Source organism: Hippopotamus amphibius, chromosome 5 (assembly GCF_030028045.1).
Source record: "Hippopotamus amphibius kiboko isolate mHipAmp2 chromosome 5, mHipAmp2.hap2, whole genome shotgun sequence".
NCBI classification, from domain to species: Eukaryota; Metazoa; Chordata; class Mammalia; order Artiodactyla; family Hippopotamidae; genus Hippopotamus; species Hippopotamus amphibius.
The window spans coordinates 52,464-68,456 of record NC_080190.1 but is presented as its reverse complement, the minus strand read 5'-3'; the positions used below and the strand labels follow the sequence as shown (position 1 = coordinate 68,456).

Sequence of the window (15,993 nt, the reverse complement as noted above, 5' to 3'; positions counted from 1 at the left end):
GAGAGCGCGAGGCTGGAGCGAGACCCTGATTCCTCCCCGCGGGACCCCGAGCCGCGCGTGACGCATCCTCCCTGGAGGCGGAGCCGAGGGCTTGACGGTGTCGGGTCTGTAGGGCGGGCAGGGGGTGCAGGACGGCCGCGCCCCCCTGTGGGTCTGGGAGGGCCTTGGTGGACCTCAGGTGGGCACCTGGGGCTGCAGGTGAAGGGGAGGTTCAGTCAGGCTGCCCGCCGGCTCAGGATGGGGCAGAATTCACGTTTCTGGAGAGGCCAGTGGATCTGGGTGCAGGCAGTGCAGGTGACGATTACCAGCTTCAGTCTGTGCGCAAATCCTGTTCCTAGACATCCCACCCCTCATTTTCCTCTCGTGTTGACCGGGATCGAATCACAACACTAACACCAGGTGTGAGGAGCAGGTTTGAGCGCTACCTGTGCAAAGCCCTGCTCTAAGAGCTGCCTTCAGTTTTCCTCATCTGTAGCCTGGGAATAGTAATAGCAAGCAAGAACTAACCTGTAAGGAGGGCTTCCTGTGGCAGAACAGTTCCTGTTCTCGTCGTGGCAGGAGATTATTTCATCTAACCCTGTCAAAGGACAAACTGGCGGGGCATCCCCTCACTCACTCTGCGCAAGGCACCAGCCTCCTTGCTCAGGATAAATAGGCTCAGAGCCACCTTGAGCCTTTGAAAAGGCTGTCGCCTCTACCGAAAGCACCCTTCTGAAGTTTCAAAGCTTGAACTGTCACATCCAGGTGAATATACCGTCTAAAAATCCGTAGCTCTCATGATATGGGTAAGGTTATGAAAAGTCACGGAGTTAGCATTAGGATTAAGGGTCCAAGTAAGAGTCTGAGTTGGGACCAGGGTCAGGGAAAGGATCAAGAGTCAATGTCAGAGGCCGGATTCAGTCTCACCTTTCATTGTTAGGATCAGTGTCAAGGCCAGGGACAGGGATAGGAATTAGTGACTGAGGCCATGGCCATTCCCACACAAGACCATGGTTCAAGTCAGGGACTATTGACCCAAACTATGGCAGAGTGGACCATGATCTCCTTGCTACTGGGGCCACTTCTTTGGGAATGAACTGACTTATGCAATATAGGGAGAGACCAAAAATTTCAAATGATCCTTAAAACCAGAACCCATCTTGTACAGACTGCCTGGGGTTAGGGTCAGGATTAAGGTCTATGGTTGGGCTCTGGTTCAAGTTCAGGGTCAGGGTCAATGTTGGGGGTCAAGGTCAGTGCTAGGCTAGGATTTAGGGCTGGGGTCGGGATCAGAGTTTAGGGTTATGGGTCAGGATTAGAGGGTTAGGGTTGGAGGGTCAAGGTTTAGAGTTTAGGGGTCAGAGTTCACGGTGTAGGGATCTGGGGCTAGGGTTGTTAGGGTTTAGAGTTAGATATCAGGGGATTAGAGTTACAGCTTAGAGTGTTAGAATCAGAGGATTAGGGTTAGAGTTTTATTTAAGCATAACTGGTCCTCTTCCCCCTCCTAACTCTCCATCTTTGTGAGGCGTCCAGGAAGGGTAGGACTTTCCCAGGGTCACACATGAGTCAGAAAGGTAAGCTGGACTGTTGAATTTCTGTACCCCAGTACTGTGCTCTGATAGAAGAATGAAATGTCTATTCTAGTCACTGATTGTTTCAAATCTAACTCCACTCAGTCAAGTGTTGTGGAGAGCCCCAGAAGTCCCACAGGGTGTCCCTCTGTCCTCCCACCTGGGAAAGGAGGTGCTGCCCCGCTCTGTCTGGGAATCCCCAGATTCCAGCACAGCCCTGACACACAGAGCACTAGACAACATGTGCGGATTTATACAGGACTGGGTGTAGCCACCTGCCAGCCCCCAGGTGCTGCCTACTTGCAGGCTTGTTGGGCGCTTCTGAGACTGAATGGATCCTTTGTCCCATTGAAGTAGCAGGCAGTAGATAGTCAGGTCTTAGCCAGGACAGCCCTTGCCCTTCAACCATCCAGGCAGGCATTTGCAGTCCTCTAGCTCAGGCCAGCCTGGGCCCTGTGTAGCCCTTGTTGCTAGTTACTGAGCTGACCATGCTTCTGTGCAGTTGAATAGCTACCTGGGCAGTGTGGACATCCCCTTGGATGTTTCAGTTCCCTACATCCATGTGATTGAAAGAAGTGTCTCTTCCCTCACAGCCTTTTAGTCTGCCCAGAGAGGTAGTAACCCTCCAAACATTGAATGTGGCACTGGGCAGAACAACCAAACAGCAGACTGTTACCCTGCAATTCTTTGGCTTTCCAGTTGTAATAAACTTTTTTTTTTTTAAAGCTCTTTTTTGGAATATAATTGCTTTACACTGTTGTGCCAGTTTTTGCTGTACAACAAAGTGAATCATTGGTATTTATACATATATCCCCATATCCCCTGCCTCCCGTGACTCCCTCCCACCCTTCCTATCCCATCCCTCGAAGTCAGTGCCCATCATCAAGTTGATCTCTCTGTTTTATGCAGCAGTTTCCCACTAGCTGTCTGTTTTACATTTGGTAGTGTATATATGTCAATGCTATTCTCTTGCTTTGTGCCAACTTCCCCTTTGCCCCCCAACCCATGTCCTCAAGTCCATTCTGTACAACTGCATCTTTATTCTTGCCCTGTCACTGAGTTCGTCAGTACCAATTTTTTAGATTCCATGTATATGAGTTAGCATACGGTATTTGTTTTTCTCTTTCTGGCTTACTTGGCTCTGTATGACAGACTCTAGGTCCATCCACCTCACTACAAATAACTCAGTTTCATTCCTTTTTATGGCTGAGTAATATTCCATGGTATATATGTGCCACATCTTCTTTATCCATTCATCTGTTGATGGACATTTAGGTGGCTTCCATGTCCTGGCTATTGTAAATAGTGCTGCAGTGAACATTGGGGTACATGTGTCTTTTTGGATTATGATTTTCTCAGGGTATGTGCCCAGTAGTGGGATTGTTGGGTGATATGGTAGTTCTATTTTCAGTTTTTTAAGGAACCTTCATACTGTTTTCCATAGCGGCTGTACCAAGTTACATTCCCACCAACATTGCAGGAGGGTTCCCTTTTCTCCGCACCCTCTCCAGCATTTATTGTTTCCAGATTTTTTGTTGATGGCCATTCTGACTGGTGTGAGGTGATACCTCATTGTGGCTTTGGCTTGCATTTCTCTAATGATTAGTGCTGTTGAGCATCTTTCATGTGTTTATTAGCCATCTGCATGTCTTCTTTGGAGAAATGTCTATTTAGGTCTTCTGCCCATTTGTGGATTGGGTTATTTGCTTTTTTGGTATTAAGCTGCATGAGCTGCTTGTATATTTTGGAGATAATCCTTTGTCGGTTGCTTCATTGGCAAATATTTTCTACCAATCTGAGGGTTGTCTTCTTGCCTTGTTTATGGTTTTTTTTCGCTGTGCAAAAGCTTTTAAGTTTCATGAGGTCCCATTTGTTTATTCTTGATTTTATTTCCATGATTCTAGGAGGTGGGTCAAAAAAGATCTTGCTCTGATTTATGTTATAGAGTGTTCTGCCATTATAGAGTGTTCTGCTTATGTTTTCCTCTAAGAGTTTTATAGTGTCTGGCCTTACATTTGGATCTTTAATTCATGTTGAGTTTATTTTTGTATATGGTGTTAGGAAGTATTCTAATTTCATTCTTTTACATGTAGCTGTCCAATTTTCCCAGCACCACTTATTGAAGAGGCTGTCTTTTTTTCCATTGTATATTTTTCCCTCCTTTGTCAAAGATAAGGTACCCATATGTGCATGGGTTTATCTCTGGGCTCTCTATTGTGTTCCATTAATCTATATTTCTGTTTTTGTTCCAGTACCATACTGTCTTGATCACTGTAGCCTTGTCGTATAGTTTGAAGTCAGGAAGCCCGATTCCTCCAGCTCCATCTTTCCTTCTCAAGATTGCTTTGGCTATTCTAGGTCTTTTGCGTTTCCATACAAACCATAAAATTTTTTGTTCTAGTTTTGTGAAAAATGCCATTGGTAGTTTGATAGGGATTGCATTGAATCTGTCAATTGCTTTGGGTAGGATAGTCATTTTCACAGTGTTGATTCTTCCAATCCAAGAACATGGTATGTCTCTCCATCTGTTTGTATCATCTTTGATTTCTTTCATCAGCATCATATCGTTTTCTGCATGGAGGTCTTTTGCCTCCTTAGGCAGGTTTATTCCTAGATCTTTTATTCCTTTTGTTGCAATGGCAAATGGGATTGTTTCCTTAATTTCTCTTTCTGCTCTTTTGTTGTTAGTGTATAGGAATGCAAGAGATTTCTGTGCATTAATTTTGTATCTTGCGTTTTTACTAAATTCATCGATTAGTGCTAGCAGCTTTCTGGTAGAATCTTTAGGGTTTTCTATGTATAATACCATGTCATCTGCAAAGAGTGACAATTGTACTTCTTTCCCAGTTTGGATTCATTTTATTTGTTTGTCTTCTCTGATTGCTGTGGCTAAAACTTCCAGAACTATGTTGAATAATAGTGGTGAGAGTGGGCATGCTTGTCTTTTTCCTGTCCTTAGAAGGAATGTTTTCAGTTTTTAACCATTTAGAATGATGTTGGCTTTTGGTTTCTCATGTATGACTTTTATTATGTTGAGGTAACTTCCGTCTATGCCCATTTTCTGGAGAGTTTTTATCATAAATGGATGTTAAATTTTGTCAAAAGCTTTCTCTGCATCTATTGAGATAATCATATGGTTTTTATCCTTCAGTTTGTTGATATGATGTATCTCATTGATTGATTTGCATTTATAGAATTCTTGCATCCCAGGGATAAACCCCACTTGATCATGGTGTATGATTTTCTTAATGTGTTGTTGGATTCTTTTAGCTAGTATTTTGTTGAGGATTTTTGCATCTATATTCATCAGTGATATTGGTCTGTAATTTTCTTTTTTTTTGACATCTTTGTCTGGTTTTGGTATCAGTGTGATGGTGGCCTCGTAGAATGAGTTTGGGAGTGTTCCTCCTCCTGCTATATTGAGAAGAATAGGTGTCAGCTCTTCTCTAAATGATTGATAGAATTCTCCTGTGAAGCCATCTGGCCCTGGGCTTTTGTTTGTTGGGAGATTTTTAGTCACAGTCTCAATTTCAGTGCTTGTGATTGGTCTACTCAGATTTTCTATTTCTTCCCGGTTCAGTCTTGGAAGATTGTACTTTTCGAAGAATTTGTCCATTTCTTCCAGCTTATCCAACTTATTGGCATATAGTTTCTTGTAGTAGTCTCTCATGATCTTTTGTATTTCTGCAGTGTTGGTTGTTACTTCTCCTTTTTGCGATTGTTTCGTTCATTTCTTTTTCGTTTATTTCTGATCTGATCTTTATGATTTCTTTCCTTCTGTTCACTTTGGGGTTTTTTTGTTGTTGTTATTCTTCTTTCTCTAATTGTTTTAGGTGTAGGTTTAGGTTGTTTATTCGAAATTTTTCTTGTTTCTTGAGGTAGGATTTTATCGCTATAAATTTCCCTCTTAGAACTGCTTTTGCTGCTTCCCACAGGTTTTGGGTTGTCGTGTTTTCCTTGTCATTTGTTTCTAGGTATTTTTTGATTTCCTCTTTGATTTCTGCAGTGACTTCTTGGTTGTTTAATAGCATATTGTTTAGCCTCCATGTGTTTGTATGTTTTACAGTTTTTTTCCTGTAAGTGATATCTAGTCTCGTGGCATTGTGGTTGGAGGAGATGCTTGATATAATTTCAGTTTTCTTGAATTTACCAAGGCTTGATTTGTGACCCAAGATATGATGTATCCTGGAGAATGTTCCCTGTGCACTTGGGAAGAAATTGTGTCTGTAGGTTTTGGATAGACTGTCCTATAAATATCAATTAAGTCAAGGTGGTCTAGTATGTCATTTAAAGCCTGTGTTTCTTTATTTGTTTTCTGTTTGGATGATCTGTCCATTGGTGTGAGGGGGGTGTTAAAGTCTCCTACTATTATTGTGTTACTGTCAACTTCCCCTATTATGGCTGTTAGCATTTGCCTTATATATTTGCCTTATATACTGAGGTGCTCCTATGTTGGGTGCATGGATATTTGCAATTGTTATATCTTCTTCTTGGATTAATCCCTTGGTCATTATGTAGTGTCTTTCCTTGTCTCTTGTAATAGTCTTTAAGGTCTAATTTGTCTGATATGAGTATTGTTATGCCAACTTTCTTTTGACTTCCATTTTTATAGAATACATTTTTCTATCCCCTTACTTTCAGTCTGTATGTGTCCCTAGATCTGAAGTGGGTTCCTTGTAGATAATATATATAAGGGTCTTGTTTTTGTATCCATTCAGCCAGTCTGTGTCTTTTGCTTGGAGCATTTAATCCATTTACATTTAAGGTAATTATCGACAGTATGTTTCTATTACCATTTTCTTAATTGTTTTGGCTTTGTTTTTGTAGGTCTTTTCCTTCTCTTGTGTTTACTGCCTAGAGGAGTTCCTTTACCAGTTGTTGTAAGGCTGGATTGGTGGTGCTGAATTCTCTTAACTTTTGCTTGTCTGTAAAGCTTTTGATTTCCCTGTCGAATCTGAATGAGATTCTTGCTGGGTAGAGTATTCTTGGCTGTAGGTTTTCCTCTTTCAAGACTTTAATTATATCCTGCCACTCACTTCTGGCCTGCAGAGCTTGTGCAGAGAGATCAGCTGTTATCCTTATGGGTTTTCCTTTGTATGTTATTTGTTGCTTTTCTCTTGCTGCTTTTAATATTTTTTCTTTGTGTTTAATTTTCATTAGTTTGATTAATATGTGCCTTGGTGTATTTCTCCTTGGGTTTATTCTGTATGAGACTCTCTGCACTTCTTGGACTTGGTTAATTATTTCCTTTCCCATATGGGGGAAGTTTTCCACCATAATCTCCTCAAATATTTTCACAGACCGTTTCTTTTTTTCTTCTTCTTCTGGGATGTCTACGATTCAAATGTTGGTACACTTAATGTTATCCCCGAGGTCTCTGAGACTGTCTTCCATTCTTTTTATTCTTTTTTCTTTTTCCTGCTCTGTGGCAATTATTTCCACCATTCTGTTTTCCAACTCACTTACTCATGCTTCTGCCTCAGTTATTCTGCTGTTTATACCATCTAGAGTATTTTTAATTTCAGTTATTGTGTTGTTCATTACTATTTGTTTGCTCTTTAGTTCTTCTAGGTCCTTATTAAATGTTTCTTTTATTTTCTCCATTTTGTTTTTGAGATTTTGGAACATCTTTACTGTCATTACCCTGAATTCTTTTTCAGGCAATTTTCCAATTTCTTCTTCATTTATTTGGCCTCGTGGGTTTTTATTTTGCTCTTTTGCCTGCAAGGTGTTTGTTTTCTCATTTTGTCTAATTTATCGTATTTGCTGTCTCCTTTCCCTATGCTGCCTAGTAGTCATTCCTCTTGTCCCTATTCTGTTTGGCTTGAGGTATCAAGCACTGAAGCTTGCTGGCCTTTGGTTGGATTTGGAGCTTGGTGTTGAGAATGAGAATTCTGGGGGAGCACTTGCTGAGTAATATTCCATGGGGTCGGGAGTTCTCTGGTGGTCCAACATCCTGGATTCTGCTCTGCTGTCTCAGAGGTCCAGGTTTGATCCCCAGCCAGGGCACCAAGACCTTGGAAGCTGCACAGCGTGGAGAAAGAGGAGGTAGAAGGAGAGCAAAGAAAAAAAGGAAGAAAAAAGGGAAGAAGGGGAAAGGACAGACAGATCCCCAAGACTGGTGGTAAAAACAACTCTAATCAGTCAAAATCACACAAGGAGATATGCACCCTCGCGCTTGCAAAAAGAGAAGAGGAAAAGAAACCAAAGGGAAGAGAAAAAGAGAGAGCAAAGAAAAGAAGGAAGAGAGTACTCATACCAATTACAAGCAAATCCACATACAAATATATACAGTAAAGATTAAACTAATAAATACCTAAAACCAGAAACAAGACAAACATACCAAGTCCTCCAGTACTTCTAGGTAGGGCTCTGCCCCTGCTGTGGAGAGGACTGGGGAGAGCTCAGACTGTGATCTGCTGTTAGTCCTGTGTGTATTTGTCCCCACAGTCCCCCGTTGCCCCCTATGTCTACAGTCTCTATTGTAGAAACACTCGTCTCTTCAGGTGATCCACAGATGCAGGGTCTATGGAGCCTATTGTGAGTATTAAATCTGCTCCTGCTGCAGCTGTTTCCCTTTCTTTTCTTTGGTCCTGCAGTCCTCGGGGATCAGTTTTGGCTTTGGTCCCTTCTTTGCGTGTGGCTTGCTCTGAGGAGTCGGTTCCCTGCCCAGGCAAGAGGGGGTGAAAGCGAGTGATTGGGGCTCACTTGCAACGTCAGGTCAGGGGGAGGGAGGGATATGGCAGTCTAGTTGAAATTTGTGGGAGTGCTTGCAGCTGCAGAGCTCAGTGTGAGCTTGAGGTGTGCCCTGCGTTCTCCTAGGGACGTTGATGCTGAACACGGGATCTTTGGTGTTGGTGGACTTCACCTACTGCCGGGAGGGTGTGGCCAATAGCCTGCGTTACACACAGGACCCTTGGTGGCAGTGGGTGGGTGGGTGGCGGTGCACAGTGGCGGGCAGGCTTTTCAGTCCAGCACGGGTTGTGCTGCTCTGCAGCCTGTGAGTTCAAGGAGAGGGAAGCTCCTCCCAAGCACTCAGAAACAAAGGTCCCTTGCCTCTCTGTCTGGCCCAAGATTTTCCCCAAACTCCCTCCTAGCTAGCTGGTGCACCTGCCCCCCAGGCTGTTCTCCTGCAGCCAGCCCCAGCTCACTCCCTGGTGTCTGTTCTCAGAAGCCCAAGCCTTGGCTCCCAGCCCCCAACCTCCTCCGGGGGTGAGCAGATGAGCTTCTCTGGCTGGGGATTGCTACCTGACTCCCACGCGGGGATCTCTCTGCTCTGCCCTCTGAACACCTGCTGTTGCTCTCTCTTCTGGGGCTCTGAGGCTCCCCCTTCCGTCCCCGCCAGTGAGGGGGCTCCCCCGTGTGTGGAAGCCTTCCCTCCCTCCCAGCTCCCTCCCAGAGGGGCCGGTCTCCTCAGGACTCGTTTGTCTCTTTTTTTCCCCTTTCCTTCGTGTTACCCAATTACATGGGAATTCGCTTGCCTTTGTGGAGGTCTGAGGTCTGCCAGCATTCGGAAGGTGTTCTGCAGGAGCGACTCCACAAGTAGAGGTATTTTTGATATGTTTGTGGGGAGGAAGGTGATCTCCATGTCCCACTCCTGTGCCATCTTTTTTGAGGTCTCTCCAGTTGTAATAAACTTTTTGCTCATATTTGTTAACAGTCAAAGATGTGGAGGCACTGGGCCTCCCCACAGGCAGTTTCTCAGTGAGGCCGCGTGGTCTCAATGAGCCATGTGGGTTCAGGGCTCAGCCCCTGTGTCCTCCAGAAGCTTGCCAGCTGAGGGTTCTGTGGCAAGGAATAGCCCTTGAAGCTCCCACTGCTTTGCTGAGAGGAGTTTCCCTACCACCCAGCATTTGGTCTCTGCTGTTTGTAAAAGAGAGAGAAGAGACTGGAAAATGAGCAGTTTTGTTCTTCAGGGATGAGTGATTAATGTGGCCCAGGGCAGGTGTGACTCCTGGACTCCCACCTCCCAGGGACACGCGTGAAATCTGTGTGCCTTTTGAGGCCCACGGGCAATCAGGGCCAGTCTCTGAAGTGAGGACCCGATGCCCAAAGCAAGAGCCTTGATTTTAACCACCAACAGCAAAGTTGCTGTTTTAGCAAGTGGAAGAGCTTCTTGCCATTACAGGAGGACAGCAAGAGCCCTGGATGGGTGGCTGCAGCCCCTGACCCTAACTGAAGCCCTTCCTTCTTTGGGCTTCAGATTCCACAGCTGTCAGTGATACAGAAGCAGCCACTTTCCCTGAATGGGTAGCTGTTCTCATGGCCAAGTCCAGCAGCTCAGCTTTCCTGGGGGCACTGCTTGTTACCTGCGTCCAATCCACACATTTCCAGAGGGCTGCCCCCATGTTCCACCCGCAGTGAAGGTGGGTTTCTGATCCATGTCTAGCCAGTCCTATGCTCCATCCTCTTGGTGCTCTGATGGGTTCAAGAATGAAAATGTGACCCAAGCCAAAGCCATTTTAGACCATGACTTTTCATGGGAAGGAGAAACCCTTTCTGGTAAATGAACATTGAGTGGGTGTCAGCCTGGAGTTGCTGGAGGCCCTGGATGCAGTGAGAGAGACTGTGCCTGTGAACGGGGCCACCCCAAGTCACCTGGCAGGACATAGGGTTGGAGAGGGACCAGGTCACACTGCAAGAGAGTGAGCCCCTCAACCTGCCCTGTCCAAAGCCACTCAGACTTGCCACTTGAATGTATGAATTTATTTCTACCACTTAAAATATTTTAAAATATTTTAGTTCAGTAAGAGTGTCCAGTCCCTTGGAATCAGAAAAGTCCTTGCTGCCTCGTCAGAATCAATGCTCTGTGAGTCTCCCTCCACATGATGTCCTCACTGGGTGGGTCATGTCTGGGGGAGGTGAAGATACTGTGTGGGGTCAGATCTTAGGGGAGCTGCCAAACATCTCTGTCCCTGTTCCTTCCCTGTCACAGGAGTGGAAAACCCCAGTACAATGAGAGGAGAACCAGCAGGGAAAAGACGTCCCTGGATGGCTGATTTGTTTGTATTTTTTTTTTTTAAGGTCCATCTTGTTAATGTGTGCTTTTACTAAGAAATCACCCAGTTCCTCTTGGTTTCCAGTTTGATGCAATAGGTTTCTCTCATTTGATTTTTATTCTTTGATTTTTAATTTCTCCCCTCTTTCTAGTTTTCTACATAATTCTTACAACTAATAAACAAATACTGATAACCTTACTATTAACTATAGTCCATATTTTATTTGGGTTCCCTTCATTCTAATTTTTTCTGTTCCAGGATTCCATCCGTGGTACCACATGATATGTCATCATCTTTAGGCTCTTCTTGTCTTTGACAGTTTCTCAGACTTTTCTTGTTTCAATGACCTTGACAGGAGGAAGTCGCTATGTGGAACCCACACTTCAGGAGAGGGGTTTTAGCTCTTCCTCCTTGAAGGATGGCTAAGTGTGTATATCAATTATTTGGAATCCTCCTGCATAGGAGATTTCTATTTAATCCCATCAATTATCTAGCCGTCTCCTGCATACAATATTTCTATTCAATCCTATTAATAAAATACCTTTGCAATCATTTATTTTCACCAGTGTGGACATCTGGATAGTTAGTTTAAGCTTTTGGTTATAACCCAGCACTGCAGTATTCGATTGCTCAGTTTATTCCTGTTTTGGCTATTGATACCCTTTGGCTCCTGTTTCCTTTGACATCATTCCATCTGTGATTTTTTTTCCCTGCCTGCTTTGACTACTTCTTTGGTCTCATTTCTATGAGACCTCTGTGTGCAAGAATTAAATTTATTTCTTCTTCTTTTGATCTGTCTTGTGCCAATTTTATTATTAGTCCATCCACAAGGTTTCAAGACGGATAGAACTCGAGAGTTCTAATAGGTGTGCAGTGATATCTCATTGTATTAATTTGTAATTTTCTAGCGGTATATGATGCTGAACATATTTTTGTATACTATTTGTATATCTTCCTTGGCCAGGTGTCTGTTCATATCTTTACCTGTTTTTAATGGGGTTGTTTGTATATTTGAGACAGAGCCTTTGTTAGATACGTGTTTGCAAATATTTTTCTCTCAGTTTGTGGCTTGTATTTTGACTTTCTGAATAAGGGCTTTCACAGAGTAGAAATCTTTAATTTTATATAGCCCACAGTGTTACTTGCTCTTTTCTTGTGTGGATTCCTTTTTTTGTGTTGTGTGTTAAAACTGAAAGCTCATGAGCTACATGACCAAACCCAAGGTCATGTAGATTTTCATCTACATTTTCTTCTATAATTTTGATAGTTTTGCATTTAAAATTTGTCAATGAATGATTTTGAGTGAATTGGTGTAAGTTGTAAAGTTTGCATCTACATTCATTTCATCCCATGTGGCTTCCAATCAAGTGTTCCTCAACTATTTGGGAGAAGCTATGGGATCTAGCCTCCATTTGTTTGAATTACCACAGCCAGCAGGGGGCGCTGTCTCCAGCGACCCGTGAGGGAGGCGTGGACTGCACTTCCGGCACTGACCACAGGGGCGGCGCCCACGTCTCTGACCCACAGCGCAGGCGTTCCGCCTCAGACTGGACTGTGAGCGCAGCTGAGAGGAGCTGGGACCCCTCAGGTAACGCTGGGGCTTCGGCTGGACGCCCGCGTCAGCATCTCTGCTGACAGGAGTTCAGTGTCCTTGGGACTCGCTGGGGTTTCGGCTTCAGGACAACACGGGGCTGTGTCCATGCTGACAGGAACTGGGTTTCCTGAGGACCCAGGGGATGCCTGAGGAAAAGGTGAGGAGACAGTGAGGAAAAGAGGGAAAAGCTTCCTGTGGGCGACTGACTGCTGAGGGGGGTCCTTCTTCCCACGACCCAGGAAGGAAGTGGTGTGGAAAACTGGGTTTTTAGTCAGTGTGGTGTGTGGTGTAGACGGCATGTGGCGTGTGGTGTCCTGTTTTCCCAGCACCGTGTGTGGCGGGGCTGGCCCTCCCCGTGGTGTGCCCTTGGCCCGTTTGTCGTGAGTTACCGGACGCCACCCGTGCGGGCGCGTCCTGGGCTCTGCGTCCTGTCCCTCTGGCCCCTGCGCCTGGTTCTGTGCGGGTCCCGCGCCGTGTTGGTGCCTGTCGCTTCACGCTGGGGCGCGAGGTCAGGGAGGGGATGCCTCCCGCCTGCTCTCCTGTCTCAGGGTCGCCTTGGCTCTTCGGGGTCCCTTGTGGGTCCACACAAATATTAGGATGATTTGGTCTATTTCTGTGTAAAACACCATTGGAATTTTAGGAGGGCTTGCATTCCCTGTGTCCATTGCTTTGAGTAGAATGGACATTTTAAGTAATTCTCCCATTCCATGAGCGTGGGGTATCTTTCCATCTATTTGTGTCTTCTTCAGTTTCTTCATCAGTCTTCAAGTTTTCAGGATGCAGGTCTTTCAAATCCTTGGTTACATTTATTCCTTGTTATTTTGTCCTTTTTGATGCAGTTGTAAATTGGATTGTTCTGTTTCTCTTTGTGATGGTTCATTATTCATGTTTAGAAATGCAATTGATTTTTGTGTGTGGATTTTGTAACTTTGGTGAATTTGTTTATTAGTTCTAATAGTTTTTTGGTGAAATGATGTAGAAAATTGGAACTTAAAAATCCGACTTTTTTTTCTTTTGTAATCACGTCCAGGTCATCCACAGCACATAAGACATAGTGGCTCCTAATATAACCTTCCTACAGTGCGTGTAAGTTACACATGGGCTCCTAGAAGGGCGATTAGGTTCATGACTACATGAGCTGGATCTGGGTAGGGCTTGGCCTCTATTAGCAAGTGTGATGTTTTCTCTGCTTTTCTGATGTGTATGTGTGTGTGTGTGTGTGTGTGTTTAAAGATTATTTATTTATTTATTACTTATTTATTTATTTATGGCTGCATTGGGTCTTTGTTGATGCACACAGCCTTTCTCTAGTTGTGGTGAGTGGGGGCTACTCTTTGTTGTGGTGCACAGGCTTCTCATTGCGGTGGCTTCTCTTGTTGTGGAGCATGGGCTCTAGGCACGCGGGCTTCGATAGTTGTGGAGTGCAGGCTCAGTAGTTGTGGTGCATGGGCTTAGTTGCTCCGTGGCATGTGGGATCTTCCAGGACCAGGGACTGAACCCGTGTCCCCTGCATTGGCAGGCAGATTCTTAACTAATGCATCACCAGGGAAGTCCCTCTGGTGCGGTATTGACGTGGTGTTTTGGAAAGTTCTTTACTTTCCAGTAATTTCAAATATACAGAAAACTTGCAATAGCAGAACAGAGTACTGTTTATCTCTACACTCAGATTCCCCAGACTTCCTTGCTTTCCTGCATTAGCCACTTCACAAAAAATTCTCCAATGTGTTTTATCCAAAACAGGGATACTTGTCCAGGGAACCAGCATGTAACCTCCAAATGAGAAAATTATTATGGTTTCCACATTATAATCCAATCCACAGGCCCCCTTCAACTTTCACCAGCTGCCCTGACTCTAGGGAAATGACTTTTTCCATTCTGATCCAGTTTTCTTTTTCTGGAACTATTAACTGATACTTTCCCTCATTTTCACAACCATGATGAAATGAAAGCTCACAAGATGAGTATGATCTGGCTGGCCTTTTCTGTATTGTAACATGTATGAGTTACACATTCATTCATTTTAGAAATTCTGATTAAATGTACATAACATTTAGCATTTTAAACCATTTTAAGTACACAGTTCTATGGCATTAACCACACTCACATTGTTGTACAAATATCCTCACCATCCATGTTCAGAACTTTTCAATTTTCACTGGTGAAACTCTGTAGCCATTAAACATGAATTTCCCTCAGCCCCTGGCAACTGCCTTATACTTTCTGCCTTTGAATTTGACTTCTCTGGATACCCCATAGAAGTGGAATCGTATTATTTTTTTCCTTTTTGTGACAGGGTTATTTCACTTATCACAATGGCTTCAGGGTTCATATAAGTTGTAGCATGTGTCAGAAGTTCCTTAGTTTTTGAGGCTGAGTTACATTCCTTTGTGTGCACACCACATTTAGTTTATCCACTCATCCATCGCTGGACACTTGGGTCGCCTCTACCTTTTGCTGTCGTGGTTAGTGCTGCTGTGATATGGGTGTGCCCATATGTGTTCTGGCCCTGCTTTCAGTCTTTTGGGTGCACACACACCCTGATGGGGACTTGATGGATCACATGTTAATCCTGTGCTTACCTGTGCTGTACTGTCTTCCACAGGGGCTGCACCGTTTCACTTTATGCCTTTTATGGCAGAATAACGTGGCGGTTATGGATCAACCCCATTACGTTCATCCATTTACCAATTGATGGACGTTTGCATTGTTTCTACCTTTTGCCTATTGTGAGCAGTGCTGCTATCAATATATGTGTACACCTGTTGTCAGTTCTTTGGGGTCCATATCTAGGAGTGCAGTTGTTGAACTATATGGTAATTGTGTATTCACATTGTAAACATAGGGTGTGCCCTTTTCCATTTCCACAAGTCGTGTTTAAAGGTTCCAGATTATCTGCAGAGTTGTCAGCATCTGCTATTTTACGTTTTCTTGATTGTAACCCTTTTAGATTGTGTGGAGTTATTGCATTGTAGCTTTAATTTGCATTTCTATCTTAGCTTTTCTTCTGCTTGTTGACCATTTGCATGTGTTGTGTGGAAAAGGGTCGATTGAAGTCCTTTGTCTATATATAAATTGGGTTGTCAGTCTTCACTGATGACTTGTAAAAGTTCTTGATATTCACTGGATAAAGACTCATCAGATATGTACTGTGGAAATATTGTCTTCCATTCTGTGGGCTGTCTTTTCACTTTTGGATTGCATCTTTTGATGCACAAATGTTTTTAATTTTGAGGAAAGCCAATTTTTCTTTTTGTTGCTTGTGCTTTGCTGTCAGATCTAAGAAACTGTTGCTAAATCCAAGGTTATGAAGGTTTATCCCCATGTTTTATTGGAGAGTATCCATAGTTTTCCCTTGGTTTCTGTGGGGGATTGGTTCCAGGGCACCCCTCAGATACCAGAATCCACAGATGCTGAAGTCTCCTGTATAAAATGGTATAGTATTTGCAAATACCTTAGGCACATCTTCCTGTATACTTTAAATCATCTCCTGATGACATATAATAACTAATACAATAAATGCTATGTAAATATTGTAGGTACATGTAAATGCTATGTAAATAGTTGCTGGCACATAGCAAATTCAGGTTTTTCCTTTGGAAACTGTTAGGACTTTTTCCCCTAATATTTTAGTCTGGAGTTGATTGAGTCCATGGATGTGAAACCCATGGATACAAGGCATTTGGTGTGAGGTAAGGCTCCAGTTTCACTGCTCTGCATGTGGATAGCCAATTGCCTAGCACTGTTTGTTGAAAACATCATTTTCCCCCAGTTTAATTGTGTGGACTGTTGTGTAAACTCACTTCATCATAGATGGATGGTTTATTCCAGGATCTCCATCAGTTCCGTTCAT

General features: G+C 43.8%; 1 long non-coding RNA gene across 2 annotated transcripts; it reads left to right on the top strand.

The window, feature by feature from the left end:
• Nucleotides 1-139: 139 nt before the first annotated feature.
• LOC130854407 (uncharacterized) lies at nt 140-11,121 on the top strand. Of its 2 annotated transcripts, XR_009054001.1 has the most exons (4): nt 140-9,098; nt 9,754-9,916; nt 10,293-10,359; nt 10,486-11,121. It is a non-coding gene; the product is annotated as an uncharacterized LOC130854407 (long non-coding RNA). The 2 variants fall into 2 exon arrangements; XR_009054000.1 differs by having other exon boundaries at nt 9,754-10,359.
• The last annotated feature ends 4,872 nt before the right edge of the window (nt 11,122-15,993 follow it).